Source organism: Helianthus annuus, chromosome 7 (assembly GCF_002127325.2).
Source record: "Helianthus annuus cultivar XRQ/B chromosome 7, HanXRQr2.0-SUNRISE, whole genome shotgun sequence".
Taxonomy (NCBI): Eukaryota; Viridiplantae; Streptophyta; class Magnoliopsida; order Asterales; family Asteraceae; genus Helianthus; species Helianthus annuus.
In genome coordinates this window covers 121,112,528-121,125,572 of record NC_035439.2, presented here as the reverse complement: position 1 = coordinate 121,125,572, position 13,045 = coordinate 121,112,528, and positions in this window count along the sequence as shown.

Sequence of the window (13,045 nt, the reverse complement as noted above, 5' to 3'; positions counted from 1 at the left end):
CTGGTGGCCCACTGGCCCTTTCTCCTTTATTATCTTACCATACCTTATTTGCTGTTTAAAAAATAAAATGTGGTTATTGACAATTTGACATAACTTGAAAACTGTAATCACATAATATAGTGTTAGAAATTAAAACTAAATTTTTTGACAACTGATCAGTAATTGAATCGGATGTCATATGGTGTCACTAATTGGATCAACCGGAACAATTTCAAAAAACTGGTGTTGTAATTGCCGTAGCTTCTCATGGGCGACGGTCCCTCCTGTTTTTTAGCTTCGTAGTGTTAATTTTACTGAAAATTGCCGATTTTTCTTTTTGTAGTGTAGAATATTGGATTTTGAGAGCCCCTAATTTTTCGTTCAAGATATATATTCAAGAGGTTGTGACGGTGGATCATATTTTGGTTGAGTGTGGCATTGCTAATAAGATGTGGAGTGGGTTTCTTGATGACTTAAGTTGGTTTTTTAGGTTTCAGAAAACCGAAGGATATGATCAAGTGACTGGATTTGATGCGGATGCCAATGGATAAAAAGTAAACTCTTGATGATATTATTATGACGTTTGGTGGGTCATATTTTTTTGAGCGATAATACAGGTCATATGACGTTTCTAGAATCATTCTTTATCTATAAACAACAACAAAAAGAAGGAAAATATTTTTTATTTGACTATTAGCTTTTTTGTTTTTGTGGTTTACAAATAGAAATTGCAAGATAAACATTAAGTGGATTGAGTGGCTTCAAACACAAAGGAGAGTCCAACAAGGAGATCCGTTGTCACCATTTTTACTCATTATAGCTATAAAATCTGGTCGTCCAATCAACTTGCGTCACAGGTTTATCCCATGGTATCAACATCAAGAAGGAAGGGATGACTTTCATATCTATTTTACGCGGTGATTTTCATAAATGATTCATCAATTTCCTATGACTTAAAATTTAGCTACAAATCTTCAATTACACAAAAGAAAATATATATATTTCTTATCCAAAATTAATAACTTTTACCGATGAAAAAGGAAAGAAAAAGCCACCCACATGAACCATTCCCTTTATTTTATCATTGGCCTAAACCCCTTTTCATCCAAGTTGCTAGGCTGTCGTAACGTCCCATGTTTCGTGGACACAGATTTTGACACGTGTCCAATTCAAGTTGATTTTAATCATTTTATAATTTTTAATTTTTAACAAGTCCTACTTGACCACTCATCCTCAACCACAAGTTTACATGAAAACTTCTATTTTCCTACGTGGTCCCAGGTTTGTAAACTCGTGGTTATGAAAGACTTACGCTTTTCTGGCAATGGGACCCATCTAAACATTAATTCTCGCGAAAAGTTGCATGTTTGATGTTTTTTAATTCATCAAATTGGTCAAAACTTCAAACATGCCCTTCATGCTTTTAAGTATTTACAAAATACACCTCATCTTTGTATCCGTTAATGTATATATGCTGGAAATTGATTTAAGAACTACTACTAAGCACCTCCGCGTTGCGGCGGGGGCGAGCACTGACGCCACACTACTGTCAGCGATCACCGATACTGAAGTTGCGGTGTTAATGCGAAGAAATTAAACCAAAACGTAAAACATATAATAAAATAACTAAGTTGATCTAGGACTCGCGCGTTACGATGAACCCGCGTCTATTTTTTCCCGTTTGACAGGTTCATCGTAATCTATATATAATATATATCATTACCACTATACAACCATAATGCATACATTACAACAACCATTGCATCAATATATTGCAAATTATATTTATACAAGAATTTGGCTAAATTAATTAGATTATTATAAATAATAATAATCTACAAATAAAACAACACAACTTTGAATGGATCAAACCGATTGAATATGGTAAGATCATGAAACCATTATTTGATTAGGGTACAACCACTTAAGCACAATTTACAACCATACATGCATACAAAACATATTGAATTTGGTAAGGTAATGAAACCATTATTATTTGATTAAGGTACAACCACTTAAGCACAACTTACAACCTATATTTGATTAAGGTACAAGTATTTAAACACAACTTACAACCAAACATGCACACAAATATTTCAAATTAATAGTATATAAATATGGTTTTATTCATCGATAGATCTCACTCTCAAGAAAAAAGATGATCATTTTTGTAAAGAAAATTGTTGTTTTCAACTTTCATGGGTATCTTGTTTATTGTTAGTGTAAGTTTAAATAAAATATTACCGAATCTAAAGGGTGGAAGGGGTGTAGGTGAATTCAAGGCCTGGGCTGAGAAAATTCGAGCGAGTTGGCCAGGGTTGAAGGCCGCAACCCAAGGCCGGCCCAAAGGGCTTCAGACTGTGACAACCCGTAATTTCAAGAGTTTTTCTTGGTACTGTTTCTTTTCTTTGTGTTATGTTTTGATGTAACTAGTGAGTACGTTATCTAAATGATGAATGTGTTTGATTATAAATAAACGGTTGCGAGTTTATGTGTTATGCGAATTGTGTATGTTTGTATAAATCTCGTTGCATGAAACCCTTGGGCCGCACACCTTTGCTCCATCCACTCTCGGCCCGCATGAAACCCTTGGGCCGCACACCTTTGCTCCATCCACTCTCGGCCCACATGAAACCCCAAGCATGGGCCCGACCATCCACAACAACGCATACACCCCTAGAGTTGGTGTATGGCTTCCATTATCTCTTAAACCAAACAACATTAGCAAACCCTACTCTTTTCTCTCCCTCAAGATCCGACGGCCGCAATCCTTCGTGGTTCGAAGCCTCCAATCAAGCATCCCAACATCCTTGTGCGCACACTATCTTGTGGTTAGTAACACTATTATGATTTGAACCAACTTGCTCCTAATTCTTGCTCATGTATGTTTGATTGATTTTATTGCCATGATTGAGAACAAAGCATGATCTAATATCCAGTTAGTGGTGTGATGTGTTTATGGTTAGGATCAGTTCATAAATCATGTAGATTATATTGAAATCAAATTAGGGTTTGCATGACAAAGGGCTTCGATGTGTGGGCATGGGATTTACTGATTGATATGATGCTTGAAACTGATTTTTTTGGACGTGATCTTTGCTAGAAATGGATGGATTCGGACTGCTAATGATGGGGGGTTCGTTGTGATAATCCTACTGATTGATTCTTTGGAATGATGATTTTGTGTTAGTTATTGTTAAACAATTAGAAGGTAACTAGGGTTTATGCAAGGTAATGATTTTAACTAGTTAATGAATTGATTTGGAACGGGTTGTGAATAATGATTTGTGGGAAACTGTTGAGCCGAAATTGCGGGGATGTGTAACTGCCAAAGTCATGAATCACACAAATGTGGATCACACAATGGGATAGCAGTCACACACCCCCATATGTTGTGCATGTCTTGGGCTGTAGAGGGATGTTGGGCCGGACTACACTTGGATCGCACACCCATGTCTTGGTTGCACACCCTCTTGTAGTCGCACACGGGATTGGATCGCACAAATAATTGGGCCCACCCTTACAGTTGGGTTTCCTGGAATCGCACACTCAGTTGGGCCGATACCTTATTGGGCTCAATCGCACACTTGTGCCTTGATCGCACACCCTGAACCAGCCGCACAAGTCCCTTGGACCTCATGTTAAGTGGGCCTGTTATACCAAATGGGCCACACAGTATTGGTTTGGACTGCATGTTATTGGATCGCATCGTAGGGAGTGTGTGATCGGAATACTGTTTGTTTATATGTGTTTGGAACGGGAATCATGTATACTTGATGTAAAATGCTAGAATACGTGCATGGATAAGTAATTTGCATACAAACTGATTGAGTATGTGTAAACATTATAGGCTCTAATTAATTAACTTGAACGTGTAATTTATCTTACCGAGCAAATCTAAGGTGAGTTCACTGCTCTTTTTCAAGCATGCGTCCCGGGGAGGGACATCGGGTAAATATTCTGGGGAGGAATATTGGGTAAATGGGTTTAACTGGAATGTTAAACTGGGATGTTGGATAATACACTCACCTTCTATCGCTTAAGTCCCATCTACTACCGAATTAGTTGCCGGGGAGGCAACGGGGTATTTAGTTGATAGCACTATTAGGTTTGGCACCTTCACACCGTACCGGGGAGGACGGGCGTGAACTAATTACCTTAACCACTCGACCAATGTATGATAGAGCATTGGGGAAGGGTAAACAAACTGGAGCCATCTTGCGGTATCGAGTTATTATCAACATGCTTTAAACTTATATTTGGTAACTAAACTTTTTAACAAACTTTGAACTCGCCAGCGTTATGCTGATGCACTTGTCTGCATGCTTGCAGGTCGTTAGATTCTTGGACATGGAACTTGCTATCTGGGAGTGCTGGAGTGGTCATGGGCCGAGTCTCTTGGATGCATGTGATATGCTTATTGATTTCGTACATTGGCTTTGAAACATTTGAATAATGATTTACTTTATGCTTCCGCTGAACGTATTGGTTTTAAGTTATGTTTTGGAAATACATTACGTAATAAATGGAAACTTTTATTTAATATCTTGTCATAGTTCAATGTGATTGGTGGCTGGATCCTGGTACGTCACACGTCCCGCGGGGTTCCTGCATGTGGTATTTTGGGGGTGTGACACAGACCCTAGGCCTAGGGCCACCTAAATTAAAAGGCCTCCAAAATTTGGTGTGTTTTCTTTATACTAGGCTCAGTTATTACATGATAATACACTGAACAACCCACTAAAAAGGCTTGCAATTGAAACAACTCATTAGTCCATTACCCAAATTGAAAGGCCTACAATCATTAGATATTATATCAATCGAAAAAGTTTTTTTAGAATAACTGATTACGATAATTTCATCAAACAATTTGCCTCAATTAAATTTAGAATTTTTTTTTATTTGAACATATACTATATCTATAAAAACATGTAACTTTAAATTTTTTTAACTACGCCAATTATATTTATTTTTTGTTTTTAATTGCCTGCCTCAAGCCCGGGTATAGAAGGTGGGTTTTGTTACTAAATATGTTGAAAAGAATAATTTTGCAAAAGGGCCTCCACTTTGTAGTTCACTTAGGGCCTCCGAAAACGTAGGAACGACCCTGCCGCAACCTATGCGGGTCCCCATGGTTGGTTGGAGTCAGAGTTCATGAACTTGTGGTTGAACTCGGACTTTGTAGGCATGCTTTAGATGGTTTTGAAGCCGAATGAGATTGTGGTTCAAGTAGGAGTGCCCTCTCATGTTTAAATGAGTTGAATTGAGTTCAAGTGACGTGACACAATATTATTGGATGGTGGAGAGGGCACTTGTGGGTTCAACCGGGAACACCCTCTCGCCATAAGAAAATTATATGTTTTATATCATAATACGTCAATAAACGTACAAAATCAAGTTATACATCTGTAGTCATGATATATATATATATATATATATATATAGGGTCGGGATTTAGAGAAAACGGTAGAAAGTGTGAGAACGGTGAGAACGCTTATGGATCGTCAGATCAAAACAATCTATGGACTAGATTGGCGCGGTGGCGTTTTCGTAAATAATATCAATTTTATTACGTGGACGCGCTTCATTAAGGGTAAAAGGGTCTTTTGACTTCTCCACACAAAACGCCATCTCATGAAAATAAAACGCCAAACAAAAATCACACACCATTCTAACTAAAAACGCCATTAGATAATTATAATAAAATACCGCCTAAAAAAACCGCCAAAAAAATCCTATATATACAACATCTTAGATCTTCAATTAAAAACACACACAAAACCCCAAACGTCATATTTAATATATACCATTCGCCTTAGAAACGCCAAAAAACCCAAACATCAAATATCTTCTAAACCAAAATGTTTTTCAAATTCAGTTTGGTTGTCTGTAAGCTTTCGCTCAATGTAATGAACAAAATCCTTAAGTGAGGATATTGTCCATTTCATTGAGTAAAATCTTATTGACTTATCCTCAACTTCCATCCAATTTATAACGCCAAAACATACAAAAACATTATTGAGGTTTGTTGTCAATAAAGTTTAGCTGTATGGGGTGGACAACATTGTCAATTATCTTTCTTAACCGAGGATTAACAATGTTGTCCATCTCATACAGCAAAACATTATTGATTTTAGCATGATCAAATTTTGAGGTTGAATGTGCTTTTATTTGGTGGCGTTCTTTTTATCGGTAAAACGCCAAAATTAAAAAATCAAACATCGTTCATTGGAAAATTCAAGATTGTTGGCTGAAGGGTCTAAACTCAATAACATTTTGCTGCATGAGATGGACAAATCTCCAAGAAAAAGATGCTGATGGCAGACTTTGTGCTTCCAAACAGCCATAAAAAAACTACTTGAAAAACAAAAAAAAAACAAAATGAATCATACGAAAGTCGAACCAGCCAGTTAAGATGATTCAAAAAAGAAGAAAGAGATTGGTGACAGTGAAGATTTGGAAAATCAATTGTTAATATATTCTTTTTTTTAATTTTCTTTTTCAGTTGATTGTTATATAATAAAACGCCATATATAATAAAAACGCCAGACAGCCAAAATGCTTGTTAAAACGCTATCATGCCGTAAAACGCCCTCAAAAACTCCCAAACTATAATAAAATTACTTTGGAAAAGTATTATAAAAAACCCAAAAGATAAAAAAAAAAAAAAATCAAACTTCAAAATGAAACTACAAACAGTAACTACAAAACAATAAAAATGAAGAGACGGAAAATTTATTATATTAGAATCTAAAACGCCAAACTTGAAAGACGGGACGTGTTACAGACTTCGGAGAAAAAAGCTTATCAAAAACAACAATTACAAACAGTAACTGAAACGACGAATACTTTATTATAATAATGCACCGCCTAACCTACGCCGTCAAAAGAAATCCTATAAAATAATAACTCTCAGCAACTTCCATTTAATCAAACCAAAAAAACAAATGCCAAATACTACTAAATACCACTCACTGTAAAACGCCAAAAAAAGAAAAAAAAAATCAAAGATTGCTAATATGCTATCTTGGATATTCAGTATTGTTCTTCGTGAAGTTTCACTGAATGGATTGTTAGCTGAGAGGAGTAACTCTGAAAGATTTTGCTGCATGAGATGGACAAATCTTCAAGAAAAAGATACTAATTACAATCGAATGTCATTTTATGTTCTTTGTTCTTGAATAAGGCTTGGATGAGGAAAAGAGATCAATGATACTAAAGAGTGGGATGATTATAAAGATAAAGATCAAGATGAAGAAAAAGCAAAAAACTCACCCACACGTCATAGATCTATGTACCCAAACATTCACAAAAAGCCACTTCAACAGACGAGCAGACAAAATAATTAAACCGATAGGTTTGTTAAGTTTTACATAAAACGCCATATATTTGGTGACATATCTTGTACTATTAAAGAAGAGAGAGGCTGACAGTGAAAATTGTGAAGAGAGATCCGATTATGATTTTTAATTTATTTTCTTCGCTTCTATTTTTTTCCCTGTGGTTGTAATATAATCTTACAATTGTAAAACGCCAAGATACCACAAACGCCAAAATGTATATAAAAAATATTAGAACAACGTGCCATCTTGTTTAAAACGCCTTGAAAAAACGTCATTCAGATAGATTTCCTGACCCCCCTGGGGTTCCAATGGCATATGATTTGAAAAACGCCATAAACGCCAAAATGTTAATACAATGAAACCATTAAACACCATTAATTATTAAATTTGGTTAACGCCAAAAATCTTAAACCCCAAAAAATAAAACAATATTGGGAAAAGCGGAACTGGAAAAGCAGAAGATAAAAGGACAAAAAAGCCCCTCCACCCTTCTCTATGTCGCGTGACACGTGTTGGGCCAAGATGCGTTCTCACCGTTCTCACACTTTTGACCGTTTTCTCCTGAACCCGTTTATATATATATATATATATATATAGGGTAGTGTTCATGCGAGAACCACCCTTATTGCGAGAATCGCGAGAACCAATGTGAACAGAGGGCAATTTTGTAAATACCAAACAACTTTTAAAATATCTGCCTCCACTATCGGACTTCAAACATAAATTAAATTAGACTTAATAAACACTTTCACATCCACACTCAGAACTCGATCACATCCAAATCTTTCCACATTTCTCAACCTGATTATCTCAACAATTCATCGATTACAATCGATTACATAAGATTACATAATCTTCTTGAATACATCTTCAGTTCGCCATCATCATCGTCGATTACAATCGGTTACATAATCGTCTCGAATACATCATCAGTTCGCCATCATCAATTCACCATATCGAAGCATCTGGATTGAAATTTTATCTCAGATTTGAGATTTTATCAGCAGATCTTTCATATTTCGTCATATAATCGAGGTTAGTTCCACAAATTCGTACAAAATTAGTCGTATAATCTATATTAGGAACATAATAATTAGGACAACATTGTGGATTTTTAATCCGTTCGTAATTAGGGAAACGTGCCAACGTGATTATAAGAATAGATGGTTCAATGTGTGTGTCACTATGGCGGTATTGTCGGGAATCAATCGCCATCGGTATTAGGTATACATATGTATAGTTATGCACATGTGCATATCTTACCATAATAGATTTGTTAATGATTAATGTTATATATGGTTAGTGATAATACGAATTTTGATTTGGTACAGGTTAAGGTTTATTATTGAAGCAAGCTTACGAATTTTGATTTGGTACAGGTTAAGGTTTATTATTAAAGCAAGCATGATGATAAGGTGAGTCATGTTAATGCACATGTGCATAGTTATGCACATATGTATGGTTTGCTAGATTAAGTTAATAAGGGTATGCATATGGATGCAAATGTGCATAGTTATGTACATCTGTATACTTTGACAGAATGGGTTATTAAGGTCATTCATGCTGATGTACATGTGCATAATTATGCACTATGCAAATGTGCATAATTTGCCAGAATATATTAATAAGGTCGTTTATGTTGATGCACATGTGCATATTGTATATGGTGATGATAAAGTTAATGTTAACGTACATATTCATTGAGGTTATGTTTATTTCTTTTTTTGAAACCAAGGGATGAAAGGTCAATTAAAATGTCGGGTGGAATGGAATATGATTACGCGACGGTTAAACAAAAAGGTAAAGAAGGTTGATTAATGTTTGATGATCCAGATGGGAGTTTATGCACATGTGCATCCCTTTATTAAATTCATGTTAAATGATATCATTTATGTAAACACATTAAATATATCGTGCAGGTGCGCAAGAAGAAATAAACACAAAAAAGGCAGGCAATTAAGTGAACTCGTGATGAAACCTCAAAAAAGGAGGTTACGTGATGAAACACAAAAAAAGAGGTGACGGAGTGCGTGCGGTAAAGAACAAGAAGTTGGCAAGATCAACGGTAACTGCAACGGTTGATACTGATGACCATATGGTTGTATTCAGATTCAACATAAGGTATCCAATATAGCGTGCCATTAGGTGTAGAATGTACAATAGTTGTAATTGTTCCTGTAGTGTAGAATGTACAACACTTGTAATTGTTCATGTATGCATAAAAAGTAAAACATATAACATTCTAATTAATAAGGTATATGGCGTGTTTATGCACGTGTTCAACAGTTATTCGGTGATGATTATGGGGCGTTGGTAATGTGATTCACATGTGCGTAACATTATGTACTGATGGTTAACAGTTTATTTGTGATGATCATGGATTGGTATCAACATAATGCACATGTTCATGATTATGTAATATATGAAAATAAAAGTAATGAATGTAAAAAATAATAGTTATTTGTTAAATGTTTATTATTGATGATTATTGGGTGTTAATAATGTGATGCACATGTGCATAATTATGTAATGTTGGTTAGCAGTTTATTTTTTGGATGATTACAGATGGTTGGTAACATAATGCAAGCAGGTGCGCAAGAAGAAATAAACACAGAAAAGGCGGGCAATTAAGCGAACTCGTGATGAAACCTCAAAAAGGAGGTTACGTGATGAAACATAAAAAAAAGGAGGTGACAAAGTGTGTGCGGTAAAGAACAAGAAGTTGGCAAGATCAACAGTAACGGCGACGGTTGATACTGATGACCATATGGTTGTATTCAGATTCAACATATTCAACATAGGGTATCCAATATAGTGTGCCATTAGGTGTAGAATGTACAATAGTTGTAATTGTTACTGTAGTGTAGAATGTACAACACTTGTAATTGTTCATGTATACATAAAAAGTAAAACATATAACATTCTAATTAATAAGGTATATGGCGTGTTTACGCACTTGTTCAACATTTATTCGGTGATGATTACGGGGCATTGGTAATGTGATGCACATGTGCATAACATTATGTACTGGTGGTTAACAGTTTATTTGTGATGGTTGGCAACATAATGCATATGTGCAGGAAGATGGTTGGCAACATAATGCACATGTGCAGGATTACATGATGTATGAAAATATAAGTAACTTATCTAATAAACCAATTGTTTGTTTAATGTTTAATGATAAAAAAGAAAAGGGTTAATAATTAAACATGGATTATGGTGTATTGGCAAAATAATGCACATGTGCATTATTATGGTATGATTGTAAATAAATGTGATTTACTTGATGAGAGAATAATGAAGCATATAAGAGTAAACTATGAAAAAAACTTTAAGGATATAAAAATGAATCATGTGAGTGTAAACTTCGAAACACATATAAATGTATAATGCATTTAATCTCAAAGCGTATGAATTACAACTCTTGTTGATCTAAATTTGTAGATGTTACTTATATAAAATTATTCATAACATTTAGCAAGGTGCTACACCACAATTACATCCACCAACAGAAGGAAAACTCATACAGCAAAAAACAAACAGAATAATATAATGGAAATACATCAAAATTGTTCCAGGCCGCCTAAGTTAAACTCACCTCCTTCGATCTATTTTTACCCATAAATAACTAATGTCCTTGCTCTCCTCGACTACCTTCTGCACCGACAATTGACTTTGATTAAAAACCATCTTGTTCCTCATTCGCCAAACGCTCCAGAGGTAGATAAGGGACACCGCATAAATCGACTTTTTTCTTTTTTGCAGACCCTTGGACAATATTATGATATTCCAGCAAATCTTTGAGACTGAAAATAAATGCAGCCGGGCCTTTGCACCAGTGAGTAATTACGGACCAAACTGTTTGTGCGAACTGACATGAAACGGAAATATGTTCACATGTTTCTGCGGAATCGCTGCAGAAAACATAGCAGTTTGACTGTGTTTGGATGACTGTTGCGTTAAGTTCCACCTTCGTTGGGAGTCTCTCGACTAAGGATATCCACCCGACCAAACCAACTTTTTTAGGTGTCCAATTATTCCAAACAAATACCTGCTCGGGAACCTCCTTATTATATGTTTGTATCCTAGACTTCAAACTCCGAACAGAAAAGTCTCCCGACGTGCTCAAACACCAAACTCATAAATCTTTTCAAGTCTCTTCCAGTAGTCATTTCCATTAAAAGCAGGCCTAATTGATCTGGCCCATCACAAGGAGAGCAATAGCATCACAAATTTATTGGGACAATGTAATATCATGAAACTTTGGAGGAGAACTATCAAAATTAAAGGTAAATCAAGCAAGAATATTGACCCGTATTGACCCGTCTTCATTCTGGTGTCTCTCAACAGCGCCAAAAGCTACATAAACTCCACCCATGCCTCCCCGGTTGTCGGATTGTTATTCCATTGCCAATCCCACTCAGTCACCTCCCTTTTTTTGTAGTTGTCCCCCACCCAAGCCCATTTGTTTGTTGCGATGCTGTACATAATTGGATAGTCATCTATAAGGCACTTGTTCATAAACTATACATCAACGACATAGTCTAATTTTCAACAGAATGCACATGTGCATATAATTTAATACAATATCATTTACAATCAACATAATGCACATGTGCATATAATTTAATACAACATCATTTACAGTAAATATAATGCACATGTGCATATCGTTTAATATAATATAATTTACAAAGTATATACATCATTTACAGTCAACATAATACCTTTAGTCACAAATCAAATGAATTGCAACTCTTGATGTTCTGTATTTGTAGGTGTTGTACCAGTCGAAGTAGTGTCAAAAGATAATGAACGATCAGATACATTGATTATAAGACAACATTGTCTGGTCTGAATTTTAAAGCCATGAAGGGTATGTTGACTTACAACAGTTTTAGACATAAATCTGTGACTATCAACGAGACTGACAACAGATGGACCACCAAAGTCGGCATCAGTTGTTGTATGAAGATGATATTCAGAAAATGTATGAGGAGGATCATCAGATATACGAGGATATACAAGTGATGAATCAGGAGACGCCATATGTCGCTGTAAACACCGTGCCAACTGCAATCACCGTGAAATACGTGAACGCCGACTATCTATATGCCGTGAAAACCACCGTGAACGGATCTTCTCCGCCGTGAAACCGCCGTGAATGCATCTCAGACGAGTGTGAAGACCATTCCGTCAACCCTGGTGGAAGTAGGAAATCAATCCCGGCACGACCGATGACTTAGTCTCCTTCTCCGCTTCGACTCAACCACCCTCGAGATTGCATTCTTGCTTTTGTAGGTGGAAGGTAAGGAACATAGAAGACTATCATCGTTATATGACTAATATTCTAAAAAAGATAGAAGATGAAGGTAGAATGTATTGAGTTTTATCCTTGTGCTGTCTTATAGGGCCATCTGAAGGTAATTCGATTGATCAAGGGGCAAAGCAGGCCCTATATATCTGAAATCTTGAACCCCAAGCCAATTAAAACCTGGTAGTGAGCCTGTGAGTGTAAGGCCCTACAGATACCCCCACATCCAAAAGGCTGAGATAGAAAAACAGAACTTGTGAACTTATGAAACCCTAGAATGGAGATAACAGTGACATAAGGAAAGAAAAAAAGAACGTGTGTTTTGGTATAAACATAATATAATTACAAAAATGTCATGTGTTCACATTGGTTCTCTCGGTTCTCGCAATAAAGGGTGGTTCCTAACGGA